Here is a 21771-nt window from a genome sequence, read left to right on the forward strand (position 1 = left end):
TCTGTCTTTCTTCTCAACTAGTAGGAAGTTGGCACCCAGTATTGGTGTTATAGACTTTTCTTCACTTTAGAGCTAAAGAACCTAACAGGGGACTCCCAGCAGGTGTCTTGGGATAACAGGCTTTAGTGCCTATCATGGGAAGCTCTCTAAAGCTGATGGCTAAGCCGTTAAGGCAACTGGCTGCAGTGCACAGTCAGCACATGCAATATAGCAGATGGAGCAGGGAAGGTGAAACAGTGGCCCTCCAGATGTTATCTGGTTACAACTTCCATCATCCCTGACCATTAGCCATGTTGGCTGGGCTGATGGGAGTTGGAGTCCAATGACATGGGATAGAGTGTTAGATAAAAAGAGCCCAAACTAAGAGGAATTAACTTCCCACAGCCTATTGGCATGATGTAAAGTGTTGGCCAACTTCGTATTTTGGGGTTGTTGTGGTTTTTGCTTTATTAACCATAATTGCTATTGTTCCAAGCCCTCACCTGGCCTAGGCACTATCAAATGGGGGCAGATGAGAAAGCATTCAGCTTTTTAAAATACCTTCTACATCATTCTGATTAGTAACCTGTACAACCAGGGATGAATCTATAAAATGGATGGCTTGATCATCTTGAAATAACCACAGAGTTTGTCAACACAGGCTGTTGCTCTTGAAACACTTCTAAAATTACTGGATATATGTGTTATTAAGAGAAATTGGGACATCCAAAGGGCAAGGCTAGTTTCCTGCATGACTCTCAGCATGGAATCTTATGCTTTCAGTTCTTTAGGCCAGAGAACGACAGCTTAAAGAACATATTTCCACCCCTTACGATTACAACAATATTTCTCAAACTATTGGAACAGGCAGCATATGGGAAGCCTCAAACAACTGCATGGAGTGGGCACATGGGATCGCCTGCTGTTTGAGAAATAATGCAATAGTGGTTGCCTTAGAACAGCAGGGAAGAGCCTGTGTTCTCTTAGTCTGGCTTCAACAGATCAAGGTGCAGGAAGCAATTGATTATGCTGGTTTGGCTTTTGCTGGTTGACTGGGACCGAGGAAAATGGAGATCAGTGCTGTCAGCCAGTTATACTTACTAAGAGGCTGGATCCATCCCAACTATCTAGTCTACACCATGGGCTCCAGGCCCAAAAGGCATCCACATAACATAATTGTACTGTTTTCTGAGCCTGCATGGGTAGGGTGTAAGACTGGGACTTAATGGGAGCCAGGTCTCTAAGAGTTTATGCCCCAGATCCTGGCTTCATGTGATGTATTATAGAAGGGGCTCTGAGCATATTCAGAGTGCTGCACTCTTTCTCCACATTGTTTCCCACATTTGTCTCCAAATATCCTCTCTCCCTATCTTAAACCAGAGTGTGACTCTCGGGCATTTTCCATTTAACTCGAGTGCATAGTCCACTCCTCTTACTTCAAGACCAACAAGCAGGGCACAGATCAATGTGCACAGCAGCATATGGAATCCAAACAGATGGCTGGAGAAGTTATGGATCAACACTGAAGGGGGAGGTTGACATTGAAATGTTTAAAAAACACTGCAGTCTGAGACTGAAAGGCTCTGGGATCTAAAACCCAAGTTTGGGGGAAGGATTCCTTATCTCTCTGTATATCTGCAATCCAGTGCACACTTTACTTGGAGTTCCCATTGAAGTCTGTGGGGCTTTTTTCCAATTAAATATGCTTAGAATCACATTCATTTTTAAGGCCCCAATTATTCTCCCCTACTCGATCTACTTTTTGCAAGTGTCCTATGTCTTACCCTTCCTTTCCTTTCGCTAGTCCATTATTTTTGCAATGAGGACCTAACCCATGTGACTGGCAAGTTGAATATTTTTACTGATGATGATTGGCATTTGTATCTACAATCAAATAATATTTGCATAATGTGTGCAATTTGCATAATTCCTTCAATTCATGGTCAACTCTCAGTTGGGCTTTCCCAGTCACTTAATTTTGATTGTTGACTTTCAGTAACCTCCCACAATTTCTGCATGTGAAGAGCAACCATTAACATAAAGACCAACAACAAAAACTTATTTAAATACATTAGTAGCAGGAGACCGTCTAAGCAGGTGGTTGGACCGCTGGATGATAAAGGAGTCAAAGATGTGCTAAAGGAGAATAAGGAGATTGCAGAGAAGCTAATGAATTCTTTGCATCTGTCTTCACAATAGAAAATATAGGGCAGTTCCCTGTGCCTGAACAAACTTTTGCAGGAAGGGAGTTTGAGGAACTGAGGCAAATAGTGGTGATGAGAGACAAAGTTCTAGGCCTAGAACCAGGTCTGGATGGCAACCATCCGAGAGCTCTCAAAGAACCCAAATGTGAAATTGCTAGTCTCCTAACAACAATATGTAACTTGTCCCTCAGATACATACCTGAAGACTGGTCAGTGGCAAATGTAACACCAATCTTTAAAAAGGGATCCAAGAGGGGATCCTGGAAATCACAGGCCAGTTGCTTAATGTCTGTTCTTGGAAAACTGGTGGAAAGCATTGTTAAAGGTAGCATGCTGTGAAGCTCTGACTTATGTCATATTCAACCAGGCTCAAATGTTGGCTCAGCATGGGCTCAGCACAAGCAACAGAGCTTCAGTTCCATCTGGGTGACTAGTGGGGCTGTACACTGTATTTGTACAAATCACAAACCAAATAGGGCTGATTTGGGCCTGTTTGTATCCTGTCCAAATTGTGTTGAAATAGCTACAAATCTCTACAGAGCGGCTCAGCTAGTCCTGCATTGATTTGACAGGGTCTTTTAAAAATAATCTTGCTTGGAGAAAGCTAATTTTAAAGGTGGCTACCATGAAAATCCCTGGAGCATCTGAAATTTGGTAAAGTTAATCCCCTCTATAAGGACTACCATGTCCCCATATTTCATGTTCCTGTGTGCATATTATCTCCATGGTGCTGCCAGCCTGTGCCTAACTAACGATATCTACATGTGTCTAGGTTTACAAACCTAATTTTTAAAAACCTGTGATTTTTTTCAAAATCTTGAAGAAAGAAACAGTGAAAACACAGTACTATGGCATGGAGCACTCACAGTCTCTTCTTTTTTTAAAAAAAAAAATCTTTTTTGGAAAAAGCAAATTTTAAGGTGGTTAGCATGAAATCCCCTGAAGCTATCCACCAGAAATTTAGTAGGGTTAATCTCCCCTATAGGAGCTACCATGTCCCCAAATGCCATGCCCCTATGTGCATATTACCTGCATGGTGCTGCCAGCCCATGGCTGCCTAATGCTACCAACTTGTGTCTAGTGATGCAAACCTAATTTTTTAAAAATGCTCTTTTCCCCCCCCAAATTTTGAAGAACGGAACAGGGGAAACACAGAAGCATGAGAGATGCAGGAACATTCACAGCCCTAGTGACTAGTTTAGCCTCTGGTGAGTGAAGTCTCTTCAGTTAAAGCAGCCTAGAATTGCTTCAGTAGCTATTGACTCAGCAGCACAGGAGAGACCTTGGTTCTGTTGGAACTCCTGGGCTGTAGTCCTCAGAATCTGAGTAGGGCAACATAACTACTTCAGAATGCAGAGGTGCTGGCAAAATAGGTTTCTCTTACCCTGAAATTTTTGGAGTAGTGGGGACATCGGGGCTGATTCTGAAGGCAACTTCCTTTTGGACTCTGATACTTCCTCCCTGGTCTTGTCCCTTGAAGACAGGGAGTCAGACCTTGAGATCATGACTTTTGGTAATGACTTGCAGCTAAAATAATCATCTTGGAGGTCTCATGAACCTGCTGTACATTTTGTTGTTAGAGTAGGGACATGTTACTAAAGTCTGAACCTGGGAATTGGCAGCTTAGAACTTTCAGATGAATCTGAATGAAATCACCAGCCACTCCCCTGGTCAGCCTCTGCTCCCTAGTCAGTTTTCCCATAGACCTTGCCCAGAACTCTGTGGGCTATCAGTCAAGCAACAATAGAACAAGTCTTGTTACGACAAAAGATGCTATCCCCGGGTCATTATCTAACAATCCTAGTTGCAACCTAGGACTGAAAATTCTAATTTTAAATGTATTGTTTAACTTCTTTCCTGCTGTCAAGAGCTGCCAGAATTTGAACTAGGAACCTTTGGGTCTCCATGAAGTTTCCCTGTGTGCTGAATAGGGATATGCAAGAAATTCAATTCAGTTTGCATTTCAAGCTGAATTTATCAAATTCACACTTTCCGAAACTATATGAGAACCCAAACACAGACATCCTTCAAAATTCACACTTGTTTGAATTTTGCAATGCAGTTCTCTAACCAAGCAATGTTTACAAAAATGCATAGGGGGGAAAGGGCATAAAATGAATATAGGAGTGAAAATAGGATACAAAAATGCATTATATGACTAGAAATTGCTTGCAAAAAATTGTACATTAGTCAAAACCACTTTAAAATGTGTTTATTAGGAGAAATTCACACTAAAATGCTGGAGAATTTTCATGAGGATTTTTGTTTAAAAAATCACAAATTGCTGCAAAAATGTGGAGAATTGGAGATTGAAAAAATGAGAAATTGAGAGCCCATATTGACAGATCTTTTTATCCCTAGTGGTGAGCCACTGAACTGCATGTTGTGGCATCTGCTTAGGCAGTTTAGCAACCTCAGGCCCATCTGAACTCTGTCTCTGCCAATCCAGAGTGGCCACTGGATCCTTCTGGACAGGAAGAATTATGAGAGAGCTTCCTATTACTGTTAATCCTTGCCTGAGCAAGATCTTCCTGAGCTCTACTGCATTCCTGGATCTTTTGATTATCCTTTGTTTCTAATTTGCTCTTCAGTTCTGGCCTGCTTCATGATTCTGCTTCCTGGTTTGTCCTGAGGTCCTAATTTACTCTTTGGTCCTGACTACAAGCTTTGTCCAACAACTCCTGGTCCCCTGCTTCTGGCTGACTTCAGACTACCGCCATGACCCAACTCAACACCTATCTGTCAGGGAATACAGAAAGGTGCAGGAATTTTGCAAAATATAGTTGTTTCTATTGAGGACTGGAAGAGTAGATAAACACATGAAGGATCAGGATCCCAGATGGTCATTCAGAAAAGCAGAAGGCACTGCAGGAGGGTGGGGAGTCCTAATGAGTGAATCAGTCCTGATCAACGATGAACCTAACAATGTGGAGAGGGAAAATGTATAGGCTGCAAACTCTATGAAACCAGAATGTCTGAGACAGAAGGAAGAAGTTGTCATGGTTCAGCAAGAACTCAACACATAACAGGACAGAGATGGAAAGTAGGTCAGTGCTGGAATGCAGCACTCACCAGGATTCAAATACTGGCTGATCAGTGCTAGAGGGTGGAGAGAAATGAGATGGCTGGGAAGCAATACTTTAGTGTTAGGCTGGGCTGTGTATGTTCTGTAATTCTATGAAAGCCACAGCATGAAACATTCAATGTAGAATTCAACTTCCTCATGATCTTGGTTTTCATTATTTTTAAATAGCAATTGCTGAATGGGATCTCGATGGTTAAAGGCAGGGCTTCAGCGTCCGCTATCCACTTCTTGCTCCTCCCCATGAATAGCAGCAGCAAAGAAAATAAACTATGCACAATAGCAACAGAAGAACATGAGAAGAGCCTGCTGGGTCAGGCCAGTGGCCCTTCTAGTCCAGCATCCTGTTCTCACAGTGGCCAACCAGCAGCCCACAAACCCTCAGCAAAAGAGCGCTCTCCCTTCCTGCACTTTCCAGCACCTGGTAATTGGAAGCAGAGTGTCTCCAGCTATGGAGGCAGAGCACAGCCATCATGGCAAATAGCCACTTGTAGCCTTTTCCTCCGTGAATTTGTCTAATCCTCTTTTAAAGCCATCCAAGTTGGTGGCCATCACTGCCTCCTGTGGGAGCGAATTGTATGGTTTACCTATGAGCTGCATGAAGAAGTATGCAATATAAGATAAATCATACACATTTCCCTATTTGACTTGATTAAATATTCTATAGAATTTGCATTATAGATCTTTGGTGTGTTTTAGCACAGAGGCTTTGCTTGCCTCAGTGGTTCTCTACTACAGTTCTCCACTTTGTAACTTGCTCCTTATGAACTCTTCTCAAATTGCCTGACCACACTTCTTCCCTCTGGCCTTCTAGGGCTCCTCTCTGGCCTCCATCCTCTACCCTGCCAAGCACTGACATACTTTAGGTAGGAGCTCTGCAGGTCAGATGTACTGAGTCAGTTTCAACACTGGCTGTTCTGACTGGCAGCTGCTCTCGAAGGTCTTGAGCAGTGCTGTCTTTTCCAGACATCAGAACTAAGGTTATTGAACTGAAGATGCCAGAGATTGAACTTCAGACCTTCTGCATACTAAGCATGTGCACTGAATTGTGACCCAGTAGGGTTGCTGATCCAAGGAGGAAACTGCAAGCAGTTTACTTTTCAAAAGCTGTACACAGACTAGCCCATAATCCAAATTGGAACGGGTTCAGAGGAGGACAACAAAGATGATCAGGGGACTGGAACCAAAACCCTCCGAGGAGAGACTGAAAGAACTGGGCATGCTGAGTCTTGAGAAGAGAAGACCAAGGGGAGATATGATAGCACTGTTCAACTACTTGAAAGGCTGCCACAGAGAGGAGGGCCAGGATTTCTTCCCATCATTCTAGAGTGCAGGACATGGAATAATGGGCTCAAGTTGCAGGAAGCCAGATTTCTACTGAACATCAGGAAAAACTTCCTAACTGTTAAGAGGTACGACCATGGAAGCAATGACCTAGGGAGATGGTGAGCTCTCCAACAGTGGAGGCCTTCACGATGCAGCTGGACAGTCATCTGTTGGGTATGATTTAATTTGGATTCCTGCATTGAGCAGGGGTTTGGATTTGATGGCCTTATAGGCCCCTTCCAACTCTATGATTCTATGATTCCTTCTGGAGAAAGGAGTCAGGTGACATCAGAGGACCAATCAGTGTCATAGTCAGATATAAATATCCCAAATCTCTAGGAGTGTGCATTGGGTGTGTGTATGTACCCTAAATAACAAGGTGAATCAGGATGATTTGGGATAGTCTTTCATGTTACTGAAACAGATCACACCATTAACTGACCATGTCAGGGTGGATCAGGGAGTGCCCAACCTTCCAAATAGCTCTTGGTTTTTCCATAAAGTTAAATGTACAACCATCCCTCTCCATTTTCTCTTCTGAGAAATGAAACTAAGCTGACTAAGGAAATGGCTAGAACTCAGGAGGGGAAGGGGGATCTCTTGCTTTGACACCAGTCTAGCTTTTAGGTCATAGTGAGCTAGTGGTCTACTTGTTCCTCTAGTGAAATGTGTTCTCTCCCAGTGAAACACTGTTGCACAAGAGAATGCATAAGCAGGTTGCTGGTAACTTTGTTGCACAATAGATTGGGCAATGTTGCACAATGAAGTTTTGGCTAGTGCAACTGTTGTACTGGATTCCTCTGTTGTGCAACATTATAACTCACTTGTCCACTAGCAGACAGAGAATACTGGATATAGCCATAGTTCTCTCTCTTCAAAATCACCTAGTGTGAGAGCCCCTGGGCTTCCTTGCCAGAACTTTCTTACCCAGGGGCACCTCCCTCATGTCCCCATTTTCAAACTGATTGCTCCTCCACTGGGGAGGAACTGGGGAGGAAATGTGATTTCTATCCCCCCTCCAACAAAAGTATTGTAGGAGAACCATTGCACATGTCTTTCTGAAATTTGGCAGGCTTCAACCCCTCAGAAGGGGTAATCACACATGCAATCTGTATCCAATTCTGGCAGAAATAAAAAGCTACACCTTTTCTTTTCTTTTTCAAAATAATAAACATTAAAGCAGGGGTGGGGAACCTATGGCCCTCCAAATGTTGCAGAACTACAACTGTTCTAATCCCTGACTATTCACCCTGCTTGCTGGGGCTGATGGCAATTGTAGTTCAGCAACATCTGGAGGGATAAAGGTTTCTTTCATGAAAACCCCTAGATAAATATGCCTAACATTTGGCAGACCTAATCCACTCTGGAGGGGCTTCATTGCTTGAAAATATCATCCACTTAGTTGAAAAGAAATAAAAGTTAGAGCTGTTTTTAGATTTCTCATTATAATTAATGGGGGCAAAACAGAGGTTTGGAATTAACAGATCAGATTCGGACCTGAATAGTGAATAGAATCAGAATGACACCAAACAGATTCCAAAGCAGATCAGGTTGCTTCCAAATGGTACAGATGCAGATATAAGGTGAATCTTGTGGTTGCTGCGTAACCCTGCAAATCTTCTGCTTTCCAATAAACTCAGCATTTGTTTCTGAGGAAAGCCACCAACTCCTCCTTCTGAGCCACTGGAGTAATCACCACCTGCCCGCCATTATGCTCAAATAATTTCCCCATCTTTGGGTCTGAGAGTCTGACATCCCTCCCATCTCTGCAGTCTCCACAATAGCAGGTGCTGCAGAGAAAACAGCAGCAACAGAATCTGGTGGAGCTCAACAGCTTCATCAGCCACCTTGAGCAGAGAAGAAAGTGCTGTAGTTATGAGTAAATAAAGTGCATAGATAGCTATGTGTCCATTCTACAGTGCAATGCACAAGATGCTTTCTCCCCCTGCCCCTCTGTTCCTCTGACCACCATTGTCTTGTTGGGCTGTCCTTTCCTCTTCCTCCTGCTGCTTCACAGGAGCTCCTTTGTCTTGTTATGGAAATATGCAGAGATACTCAGCTTCTGAGCTGCATATGTGCCAGTGTGTGTATTCAGGCTTTTACCCTGCATTGAGATCACTGAGACTTAAGACTTAGTAAAATAAGAAAAGTTACTTTATTTATAGAAATACATAGTAGATAGGAAAGGCATACCTAGTTCTAACTACCTACCTAAGTTGGAGGCACAATGCCCAGACGTGGGTTTTGCCCTCATGGCTCAGGAGGAAGAACAAAGACAATGATGTCTCCCCTCGCCACGGACAGTTGAAGAAGAAAGACAAAGGAAGGAGGGGCAGGTCAGCTTCCCTGAGCATATCAGTTTACAATGGAAGGAAGTTAGATAGAGAAGATAGGTATGCCTAGCCAGTTGGAGGATCCTATCTTCCTTCTGGAATACAAACCAAAAAACCCAGACAAGAGTTGCTCTTGCCCCACTTCCAACATGTCTACATAATGGGGAATTTTATCCACACACATAATCATAGATATTAAGAAGGTATATGTTTTAGAATCACAAGGAATTAAGCATAGGCCCGCAGGCCTGTTGAGACCCTAAGATCCAGTCTCAGAGAGAACGCTAAAAATCCATAGAATCAGACCTGTGAGTAAGGGCCTATGGAAGCAGGCAAAGTAAACTCAGTTTGAACTCCTGTTCTTGCCAGAACTTGGCCGGTTGCATGACTGACAGTTATTAATCAGTGTATGGTTTAAACCCAATCAGCATTTAACCTGTGTAAGCTGTGATTGATATGTTATACTGTTTTGATCCTGGGAATGGTTTCTTGTGTAGAGCAAGGATGCCAACTAGGGGAAAAATCAAAGTATCAAAGTATTAATGAGAGAAATGTTGAGATTTAACAATGATTTCTAAAATAACCCAGTATGTTAAATTATAATACAACTTTATAAGTGTGTTTTCATGGAGAATAAAGGTACTCTGAGGTGGCCTGCCTCTTCTATTCCTCTGAGGCTGAGAGACACTAGTTAGCCAGAATCACCCAGTGCCTTCCTAGACTGTGTGGTGTGCAAACATAGCTCAGTGTTTTAAACATAATCCTCTCTCATAAATTATGTATTTTATAAGCTAGGAGTGGGATTTCTAAGAACATATAAGACCCCTATAGCTATTAAAAGCTGTGATGCTCATGAGATTTCAGCTACCCTGAGTTGAGGTAAAACCCAAACAGGTGTACCTGACTCAGCCTGACCAATCAGAAACAATGAAACAATGGATGTACCAGGTTTGCTTGAAGGCACATTCACAATCGTAACTGGTTTCAACTGGCCTGAAACAGCATTAGTTAGGGGACAGCAGAACAATGGTGATATTAGTAACATGGACAGAATATTGGAATCAGCAGTAGAAGTACCTAATGCTTTCTGATTGGTTTGGAATGATTGCAGGAAGGAGGAACTGTGATGTTATGTGGGCAGGAACTTGTGGGATTGGTGAACTACTGTCACATGCTGCAACTGTTCTGTAGAAAAGAGCTTACACACAGTGTCTCAGTGCAGTCTCTCCTGGATGTTGCTGGGAGGCTGACCCTGCATATGCTTGTAAAGAATAAAGGCCTACTTTTTTTGCTCCAAGCCTGTGTCTTCAAATTTCTTCAAGGACCCCCAGCAAAAGACCCCATAGGAGAAAACTTCTCCATCATGCCTGCCCTGAATCCAGATCCTAGCGCCCCCCCTCAATTAGTAGAGCCTGGCACTTACACTGCAGCCAAGGAAGAGAAACAAGTACATGATGTGTCACTCTTGCAGTCAGCTTCAGGACAGCTCTGACTGATAGGAGTGGCAAGAAGGGAAGCACTTCACAATGTCTGTCTTCACTGTAAGAGTTCATATGGGAAGGTTAACACCTCTCTGGTGTGTGTGAGGGGGGGAGGGAATACTGTGGGGTTGATCCGGTAGGCAACTAGCAAGAAGATGTGGGCTGCAGCAGCAGCTGTTCTCTGTATGAGCAGTGATAAGGTGCGTGGAAATTAGCAGGTAGACCCTTCGTTACTAGGGTGGGGGAGAAATTAAATTCAGTTCACATTTGAAGCCAAATCTATCACACCCACACTTTCCAAAACAAGATGAGAACCAAAACTCAGCCATCCTTTGAAATTTGCACTTACCTGAATTTTGCAATGCAGTTCTCCAACCAGACAATGTTTATAAAAGTGCATATGTTGGGGGTAAATATACATAAAAATTAATACATCTGTGAAAGTAACATACTAAAATGCATATGATAAGGAGAAATTACAAATGTGCACAGTAGTCAAAACTACATAAAAATGTAGGAGAAATTCGCATAAAATGCTGAAGAATTTTCATGAGGATTTTTTTATTTTAAAAAATTGCAAATTGCTGCAGAAATTTGGACAACTAAATATAAGACTGGAAAAATGAGAAACTGGGTGAACCGAAACTGGCAGATCCTTCCATTCCCATCTCTGTCTCTATCATGCCAGATCCCCTCCGTCATTCACAGGTTCTGCTCCCTGCACCTGAGCCTCAGGAGACCGAGCAACTCTTGTTAGGACTCTTTAGCAAATAATAGGGAAGTTTACTGGCAAAGCAGGTGCATGGAATCTCTTTTGGACCAATGACTGCAACTTTCCTGTTTGACCAGAAGTGAGGGCTACCATGTCTATGGTGTGAAGATCTGTCTCTGTCAACCCCTCAAAGTCATGAAACTAAAACAATATTTTGTAAGTCACAGACCAGGGTCTACCTCCACCTTGCTTAGACCCATCCTCGTACAGCCTTCACCCAGGTGTGTGTACATTGTTTTCCAAGAGCCAACCAATATGTTACATGGAATGAGATGATCGATTGAGGTGGTAGAATTCTGGATTGTAACACTTCTGTTCAGAATGCAGGTGGAGTGAAAGCTATATTGTACTGTGTTTGTGAAGCTGACTGGTTGAACTGGAACAGGAAGTGGTGCAATCCAGGATTCTTCTGCTTGAGCTGACCACTTCATTGTTTATACCATGAAGGATGACCCTAACATTCCATTCATGTCCCACATTTTTTGTAGCTTGAGAAGAACACTGAAAAGCAAGTCTAAAAGATTTATGAGTATAGAAAAGGGATTTTGAAAATAACTAACATTTGTGCCTGTCAATCAGTTTAACAGCATTAGGTTTGGGATGTAGCATCCTGATGTATTCCTTTTTTTTGTCTTTGCAAATAGAGACCTTCAGAGATAAAAAAAAAGTATGAGGAAACCCAGGAAGAAAGAGTCCGGGAAAAGATGGGGGCGTAGGAATCTATCACTAATGCCTGAAATCTGTCTGCCATAAACCCAATTGCTGTGTTGAATGCCCCATAACTTGAGCTGCACTTTGTGATGGTGCTCTTCTGTGATGGGAGTGGGTAGGTCTCTTAGTTGCTAGGTGAGCATTTCAGGCCAATTTTGGTCCCCTACAGTGATAGGCACTGAGAAAACGATGGGATATTTCATACTGAAGGCTGTGCCGACACTGGCACTGAATTCTTTTTATTGGACTCTCTGTTTCCCACTGCAATTACACTCTGTAAAGGCAGCTTGATAGAGTTTTGTCTCTACAGTGAGGCTATGAATATTCCTCTAGCATGGCTCCCTTGGAGGCCCTTCAAGGTTTGGAAGAGTCTGAAACTCCTTTCCTAACATGCAGTCAAAATATACAAAGTCTACATTTTTTTGTTTTAAAAACATTTTTATGATGTTTTAAAGTTTGTAGTGCTTTTGTTTGCCGCCCTGGGCTCCTGCTGGGAGGAAGGGCGGGATATAAATCAAACAATAAATATATACATACTTTTTTTCCTTCTGGGAAGAGGAATTTGGATTGGGAAAAGAGCCTTCAGGGAAAGGGCTAAGCCCTTTCCTCCACACTACTGCTCTGACCAAACTCAAGGACACCCTCTCCCCCATAGTGTTGGAAAGGGAGGCAACACTTGTAGTTAGTTTCCTGAACCAATGGGGGGTGATTGACAGAAAAAGACATCCTTGTGTTCCTCTCACTGACTCTCTTGTAACTTGTTTGTAGGGATGGGTGAGAATTTAGATCCAATTTGCATTTCAAGCAGAATTTGTCAAATTTGCAATTTCCAAAACAATATGAGAACCAACACACAGACATCCTTTGAAATTCGCATTTATTGGGATGCAGTTCCAACATTTTTTTAAAATGCATATATTAGAAGATGTGCATAAAAATGAACACATGAGTGAAAATTCCATGCAAAAAGGCATGAAACAATGAGAAATGGCTTGCAAAAATGTGTAGTTTTGCCAAAACTGCCTACAAAAATGTGTTTATTTGGATAAATTCACACTAAAATGGTGGAGAATTTTCATGAGGATTTTTTAAAAAAATGTAGAGAACTGAACTGCAGAAATGTAGAGAACCAAATTTAACATGAGCAAAGTGAGAAACTGAGAGAACTGAAACAGACAGATCTTTCCATCCGTCCTTATTTGTTATTTTTGAGCCTCTCTCCCTCCTCCTCCTTAGCTGCCTCTCTCCTTTGTTCTCTTTCCCTGGAAGAGGACGTGCCATCCTGAGCTCTCACTCAGTGTTGGCTTTGTATGCTAGAAGTAAATAAATCTTTAACTTTCTTTCTCACCTTTGCCAGTGGTCTTAACAGACTGCTTTGTTGCAACTGCTGTGTAACTGTGCTGACTCGCAATACATAGCACCATTTTGGTTTTAAAAACAATAATCACAAAGCAAAACCTCTTCCAACAAGCCTTTTAAGTTGAGACCTATCCCAGTCTGCGTCTGTGTTAGAATTGCTTTTAATATGTCTTTTAATATCTTTAACCCTTTTTTAAAAAAAGATTTTTTTAAAGTCTTTTTTTAATGTTTTTAATGTTGTTTTGTTTTAATTGTATCTTAAGGTCTTTTTATGATGTTTTAAAGTGTTTTTAATGTTTCTGTTTGCCGCCCTGGGCTCCTGCTGGGAGGAAGGGCGGAGTATAAATAAAATAATAAATAAATAAATAATAAAACCTTTGGGAAACTCAATATGTCTCTCATAACAAATCCAGTTCCAGCCTAAGTCACCAAGGCCATCATCCCTGGTAACAGTAGCCAAGCTGTTTGTTTGTTGGTGTGCTTTCTAAACCACTCTTTGTCAAAAGAGATGCCTGGGTTGCTTTACATATCTACCCAGTTAAAACATCATTAAAATACAAAATAAAAAAATCACGTCAAAGCTTCTGCCATTTCTAAAAGAATCTAAACCCTTAAACCACTGGATTGCCACATTTCTTTTCCCGTGCTTCACATGAAAACTGCTGGGGGTCTTGTCAGACCACTTCGTCATTTTTCTGCCTGTTGTAGAAATTGTAATGCACTGTGGTGGATGCTACTGTGTATGAGTTTTAATTTGATTGTTATTGCTTCTTTCACTCCTTATCTTTTATTTTATTGTATAATACTTTGAATTCCATAGAATCATACCTCTGAGAAGGCTCCACAAAATTCGGAGCCAGAACTGAAAATGCCCTTTCCCCCACCCCTCCCCACATGGTGTGCTCGTGGATGTCATCAAGAAGAGGGCCTCCCCAGCAGACATTAAAGTGTGGGCTGGCAGGTAATAGGGATGCAGGAAGGGACTCTGCTAGCAAGGTTGTCCTGACTTCATGCCCTCAGGTTGTACTTGAGACATACGTTTGAGGCATTCTCTGTGCTGAATACAGATGGAACAAAGACTTGGTGAAGCCAAGTGTTTCTCTGCTCCTAAATGAAAAGTATTATCGTGATACCAAAACAGGCTGTCAGTTGAAACATTTGCTCTCTCTTGTTGCTCTTGCTTATTTTTACTTTCTATGTCTTCCTCCTTCCTTTTTCTTCCCTTTCAAGGAATGCACACTAGGAAATGCATTTTACATTTCTACTCCTCAAGAGCGTGCTCACAGCTTCTTTCTCCATTCTAAATACAAGGCTGCCTCCTTAAGAAATACTTCCTTTGAAAAATCATGGGGCATATACTTTAAATCATTGATTTTTTGTATAATGAAAATGAAAATCATCTGCTACAAGAAAGTAACTGTTGGGTTTCTAGTTCCCTGCTATATCTGGTGTAGACTATAGGTTCATCTGGAAAGCATTAGGAGCATGCATTTGTTTCGGATTTCAAGGTGAACTTACTTGGCCTTACTTAAAGGATTAAATTGTATACTGATGGTTAGATTGTAAGCAGAACAAGGGACTGTGGTCATAACCTTCTCTGTGTGGCTAACTTGTAGCTCCTAAGAACAAGGTAAAATGTAGTATTTGCAAGAACCACCAACCCATGGCAACCCTAATAGACATCACTGTAGAAATTTAATTCTACAGCTATGGGCACCCAGAGGAATTTTTCCAGGGTGGAGTGGGGAGAAAGTAAAAACAGTTGAGGCTGTACATGAGCAGCCCATCATATTATTTGTAACTGTGCTCATTCGCTGTTTCAGAGGAGGAGCGGAAGACTGGATTTAGTCCCCTCTTCCTTTTTTCCTCTCCTGGCAAACAGCTGATTAGAATGATTGCCAGATTATCCAATGGGGTGATGTGCACATACAGAATCAGATTGGGGCCAAAGTTAAGTAGTCTGTGTTCAACAGGAAGGTGTGAGCATTTGTGATAACTTTCACACCAATTCCTCACATTTCAGCTGCTGATTCAGCTTTTATATCTCTTTGCAAGCTGCTGTACACAGTTTAAAACTATATGCTCATACTCCATGGTCCTTCTAACCCTCACCTCTTTCCTGCCTTAATTAAGATCAGAATGCTTCATGTTGAGCTCTGCTCAGCCTCCCTTACCAACACAGTTGATTTTCCAGCCCACACAAGCTTACACACTTTCTTTAATGTTTCCCACCTCCATAAATCATCAGACTGTGCCTCTTTTTTCTTTTCCTTGGTATGTGTAAAAAGGGTAGGATCAACATTTCCTACTTTCAAGATGGAAGCAAAATTGCTTTCTGCACTTTTCTGTGCAACCCCGATAGACATCACTGCAGAAATTTAACTCTACAACTATGAGCACCCAGAGGAATTTTTCCAGCGTGGGGTGGGGAGAACGTAAAAACAGAAAGGGGAAGCAGGCTAGTGTCTTTTTTAGAAAATGAGAAGATTAGTGCCTGTACGTTTTGCCTCATATCTCAGGTTCAACAAATGCTAGAAGTTTACACTTTTAAAAAGTGAAAACTGGGCATCTGGAGATTATGGTTTATCCATACAACTTAGTTCTTACTAAGGAGGCAAATGGGTAGCTGGACTTTACAGCAGAGTCTGAACACCCTCCCATGATACAAAAGATTCTCTTTATGCCCCACCTTCTCCCAGATATGCTTATAATCTGGATTCTAGGACAGGGGTGGATAACTTTTCTGGATGGTCGGCCAGATCCTTATCTCCCCACCCTTAATGGGTCAAATTTGACAAGTGGGTCTTAGCCACCTGTAAATCACCTGGCATCATTATGATTGTCAGGACCTCAAAGTGCAGTATGGGGCTGTTTGCAAGTCCTTTTGCACACAGATCCACACTGTTTTTTAAACCTCCAAAAATTGGAGGTTCAAAGAGCAGGACAGGCTGCTTGCAAAAGGTCTTTTAAACAGCTGTGAACTGCTCTTTGAGCTCCTAGTTTTCAGAGGTTCAGAGAGTAGCCCTGGGCGGTTTGAAAGTCGTAAAACTGGAGGTTCAAAGAGTAGCACAGGGCTATTTACAAAAGGGCTTTCAAACAGCCCCTCACATCCCTTTGAACCTCCAGTTTCCAGAGGTTTAAGGGGCAGCGTGTGAGGAGGGGGAAACAGCGGTGGGCAGTGGGAGCATGCCTTGCTCCAGCAAAGAAACAACCAGGAGTTCACTTTAATGTCCTGAATGTCCCTTAGAAGCCCCTCTTACCTGTCCCACACCTGATGTCATCATATATGATATCAGGTGTAGAGTGGGAGGCTGTGGCTTGCCTAAACAGCCTTACAGGCCAAATGGGGAGGCCTGGAGTCTGGATGAGGGATTTTGTTTTGTATGAGGAGCATTTGATCATATAAGCCCCCTCTGTTGTACAACAGAGTCATAGGTGACCACCTCCGCGAGAACTAAGCCTACAAGTTGGTAGGGTTGCCAGCCGTCCAGATTTGGCCTGGAATGACCAGGAATTGAGCTCTAGTGGTTGTCTTTGGAGACTCTCCCTGGGGTTTATTGAGGTTTTTAAATGTAGTCTTGATTTTAAAGGTTTCCATATTTTTAACAGAATGACAACAAAATGACATGCAGAAAAGTACACTGAGAGAAGAAAATACATGAAAAACAAAAATAATATAAAATAAATAAAATGAATAAAAGGGGGAGCACTCTCTGGCCTCTAAAGGTCTGGTTTTCCAAGTTTGGGTGCAAACAGTAAAGTGAATTGAAGAGGTGAGATTGGGTCTGTGAATTTAGACAGGTAAAAAGCAATATGTAGAAATCTGATCTCAGTTTGAAAAAAAATCTCCAAGATATTTCTCAGCCAGAGTTGGCATCCCTACCTACAACTACCACTGAAGATTGTCATTCATTAGGCTTTCTTATTGCTATGGCTGTCAGCTATGTAAAGATTTTGTTTATTGATTATCTGCTTTTAACCATTTTATTAAATAGTAAATATAAATCAATTTGCATATTATGAAGACAATATAGGTGCCTTTCTGAGATACTGAAGAAAATGTAAAACAACTTATATCTTAATAAACAAAGGTAACACTCCTTGTTAGAAGGAATCACCCTGTTTGATATTGTTATATTCACTCTGTCTTTGAGTAGTGATAACTTTCAAGGATGTACGCTTACCCAGGTTTGGTTTCCTTTGGAAGGAGATTTACTGGAGGCTTATGCATTTTTGAAATTTGTACTGAGGAGTTTTGATTTGAATCTGAAGTCTGTAATAGGGAAATGTGGAGAAAAATTATTCTAAAATTAAATTGCACAATCTTGTGGAATGACTTCATAGTGATTTTGAGTCTTTTCTTGCGTTCCTGCCTAAAGGAAAGTTTCATGAGGTGCCTACATTTCTATACAGCATAAGAGTCTTCTTATCCTGTACATGTGTGTGTTCCCTAAGGTGCATAAGAACACATAGCACTTGGTTCCTGATTATATCACAGCCTTCAAATGAATTTTGCTAGGAGATAATGGAACCATGCTGAAGAGATAGAGAATCTGTATCAAAAATGTGACAAAGCAATTTAACCCAGGGTCTAGAAATGTGTAAAACTCCAAAACAGACCAAAAAAGATAATAAAACCAGTCAGTATGGTCGGCTGAGACAAGATCAGATGACCTGAAATAGTTTTGCAAACACAAGGATCCTTGTCATAGGCAGGTGTGTGATAAACTTGTCAGCTTTAGAAAAGGGCGGAAACTTTTCAACTACATGTTGAACTACATGTTATGCAGGATGTGGGGCTGTCACCAAAATGGTTTCTCTGCATGCCCATTTCTCCCCCACCCAACTTACCATGTACTACACGCTGTGCTGACAGGGCGAGAAGTTGAGACGAGCTGCATAAATGTCATCACAAGGGGTAAGTGGTGCTTCGTGGTGGCATCATTGTGCTGCGCATTTCCTGCTCTGTCTCTCTCACTCCATACCTTGTCAATCGACAGGCAGGAGGAAGCAAAAGAAGTGACTGTGTCATACGATGGGGTAAGGGAATGCCATCTTCAGCTGGAGCCCAGTATTCCAAATGGCATGTAGTTCTGGCCTTAGCGCCACTTCACAAATTACATTTGTAGGTATGCAGCCGACCGGTAACCCTCACTGAAAAGACTGGAGGTGGAGGCATACACAACTGACTGTTTCCACATGAAAAAATGCTGTGTTATTTTAATCGTGTGAGCCCCCACCTGTAAGCTGAAGTGCTGCAGCCCAGGCACTGGTTTACTGTGCCAGTTAGAACTAGGCCTAAAGCTTATTAAGCATGTAATGACATATGCAATGTGTAAATGAAAGGAACACATCTTTGAAAACATGCCTCATACAGATATGCTTGCCAGGGAGCCAGAATTGGCTGCAGCTGCCCAATAGTGTATACTTGGTCACAGACCCAAGTCTGCTGCCTTCACCGAGGGCTGATTCACATGCAGAAAATATACCAATGCTGAAAATGGCAAAATCCATGTACAGCACTTGTGAATGGTGCACAAGCATTTGAATGGATAGGATTCCTCATAATCTACATTAGGGGTGGGGACATTTTTGGTCCAGAAGGCAAGAGCTTTATCTTCCCCACCCCCACAGGCCAACTTTGGCAGGTGGGCAAGGCCACCCACCCATCTATCATCTGACTTCATAAAGTTGACTGATGGGGTGGGGTGAGGTGAGTCAACTTTAGCTGTACACTCCAATTTCCCGTAAGGAACAATTGATAGACGGGCATCGTTTGGGGGAAATGGCCATGCGGGCTGCAGTTTCTCCACCCCTGATCTACATGGAAGGATGGGTAGACCAAACTAAGAACATAAGAACATAAGAACATAAGAACATAAGAACATAAGAACATAAGAACATAAGAACATAAGAAAAGCCTGCTGGATCAGGCCAGTGGCCCATCTAGTCCAGCATCCTGTTCTCACAGTGGCCAACCAGGTGCCCGGGGGGAGCCCGCAAGCAGGACCCGAGTGCAAGAACACTCTCCCCTCCTGAGGCTTCCGGCAACTGGTTTTCAGAAGCATGCTGCCTCTGACTAGGGTGGCACAGCACAGCCATCATGGCTAGTAGCCATTGATAGCCCTGTCCTCCATGAATTTGTCTAATCTTCTTTTAAAGCCATCCAAGCTGGTGGCCATTACTGCATCTTGTGGGAGCAAATTCCATAGTTTGACTATGCGCTGAGTAAAGAAGTACTTCCTTTTGTCTGTCCTGAATCATCCAACATTCAGCTTCTTTGAATGTCCACGAGTTCTAGTATTATGAGAGAGGGAAAAAATTCTTTCCCAATCATCACTTCCATGCAGATCTGGGCCATTTAACCATGCATAGTTGATCCTATATTTTGCTATTCAAACTTGGGAATCCTTTCTACACTACTTCAAAATGTAAAACATGAATCAGCTCACACATAGACGACATAATCTAGTAGGAAGTTCATGTACGTAGTTTTCCCTAGTTCCCATGCTGTACAGTAACCATTGGCCTATGTGAACACAGGAAGATGTCTTATACTGAGTCAGACCGTAGGTCCATCTAGCAGCATCTCTCCTGGGTTTCAAGTAGGGGTCTCTCCCAGCTATACCGGGAGATCCTGGGGATTGAACCTGGGTCCTTCTGCATGCAAAGCAGATGCCCTACCACTGAGCCATGGCCCTTCCATGATGATGTAACTGGAATAATCATACCTCCTTCTCCTGTTTACCCCTGCCTCTTCTTCCATTCCCATTCTCTGCTGTATTGCCTTGTGTCAATTTTAGATGGTAGGCTGCTTGAGGGCATGGAGCTGTTACCTTGTACTCTTTAAAGAGATGTGTGCATAGCACATTGATAATGCTACACAGCAAAATAAATAACAGTCTGCAATCCTTGTTGAAAGAGAGTTGTGCCAAAGGACAAGGGTGGGTTAATGCTGGTCTAAGGAGGGGCGTGATCTGGCTTTTCTCATGTTCTCATGTTACTCTGTTGGTTGACACAGGAAAGGATGCCCACACCACAAGGTGTGGTGCACAACCCTTTGTAAGATACCGCCATTTCCACCAGAAGCTAAAGCTTCAGTCTGCAAAAGTTCACATGCTGCTTTCCTCAATATCAGACAATTAAAAAATTTCTTGGTGGAGCATCAGCAAGGGTCATAGGCTGTTTCTCACAAGGGAAGGTCCCAGTACTCCAGCCTGGCTGGGTAAGGGTTAGCTCTGCATGAATTGGGACTTATAAATATCCCAATTAAAATGCATCATGGCTTGAATTATCTGGGTCACTGGGCCAGTGGAAAAATAACTTAGCTGAATAAGGAAACCTCCTCCCTGCTCAGATCTCATTTATCCTTTTGCTTCACATGTAGTTCTGTTATAGAATAGCTGTTGCAGCTACACCTGTTATAGAATAATGTTTGCAGTAATTCTTTGGTGAGGGCCCATTTTCCAGGAGCCCAGTGCATGGTTTGCTTGTAAAAAGTCTCATCTCGATTTATCAAGGTCCTAGGGCTGGGAAAGACCTTTGCCTTATGAAGCCTATCCAGCACAGCCAACATAGCAAATTAGGGAAGAGTCAGGACTGCTTTAAGAATGATCCTATGTGGCAGTCTGAGCCTATATCAGATTCATAGACTGGTTCAAATATGCTCAGAGCTGTTTCTTTGAAGGTCAGATCTTCTCATAGGTAATTAGAGAAACAAAAGGGAGTGTTTCCTACTTTGATGAGCTTTTTTGTTTAGTATTTGTGTGTGTGTGTGTCCGAGAGAGAGAGAGAGAGAGAGAGAGAGAGAGAGAGAGTGCAAACAAACAACACTGACTCTCTTTCCGTAATAAATATAAATGTTTTACTTAATCAGTTTGCATTTATTTTTGTGAATTGGGGAACTGGGAGGAGAAATAGTGGATGACTTGTGTATGTGTTGCAACAAACTCTATGGTAACAATTTTCCTGCATTCACTCATTAAAAGCTGCAGCAGCTGCTGGGTAAAGCAGGGCAGGTTGATCTGAGCCATGCACAATTCCAGAGTACTTTCCAGAATATTTCTAGAAAAGGTTTATGGATGGGATGTGGTTCCAACAAATCCCACCCCTAACATCAGACTATTGTCCTGCCTTAACTAGTTAGTGTGAGATGTAGACACAAAGGTGTGCTTTTCTTTCGTAGATTTTACTATATGTACGTCGCCTAGAGTGGCCATCGGCCAGATAGGCGACACATAAATTAAAATTTATTATTATTATTATTATTATTATTATTAATGGAAGAATTTCACTTCATGAATCAGTTTACAGGTTTCACAGGATTCAGCATGTTTACTAGGAATAGCTAGGCGTGGCTACACTGCACTAAGACGTTGTCACTGTTATGGATATGCAGGGTAACTCAGCAGTCTGAGCTGCGAGTGCCAGTGTGTGTATTTATCTAAGAAGCAGGCTTTTACCCTGCATTTAAATCACTGAGACTTAAGACTTAGTAAAATAAGAAAAAGCTACTTTATTTATA

The sequence above is a fragment of the Rhineura floridana genome, chromosome 6, assembly GCF_030035675.1.
Source record: "Rhineura floridana isolate rRhiFlo1 chromosome 6, rRhiFlo1.hap2, whole genome shotgun sequence".
Taxonomy (NCBI): domain Eukaryota; kingdom Metazoa; phylum Chordata; class Lepidosauria; order Squamata; family Rhineuridae; genus Rhineura; species Rhineura floridana.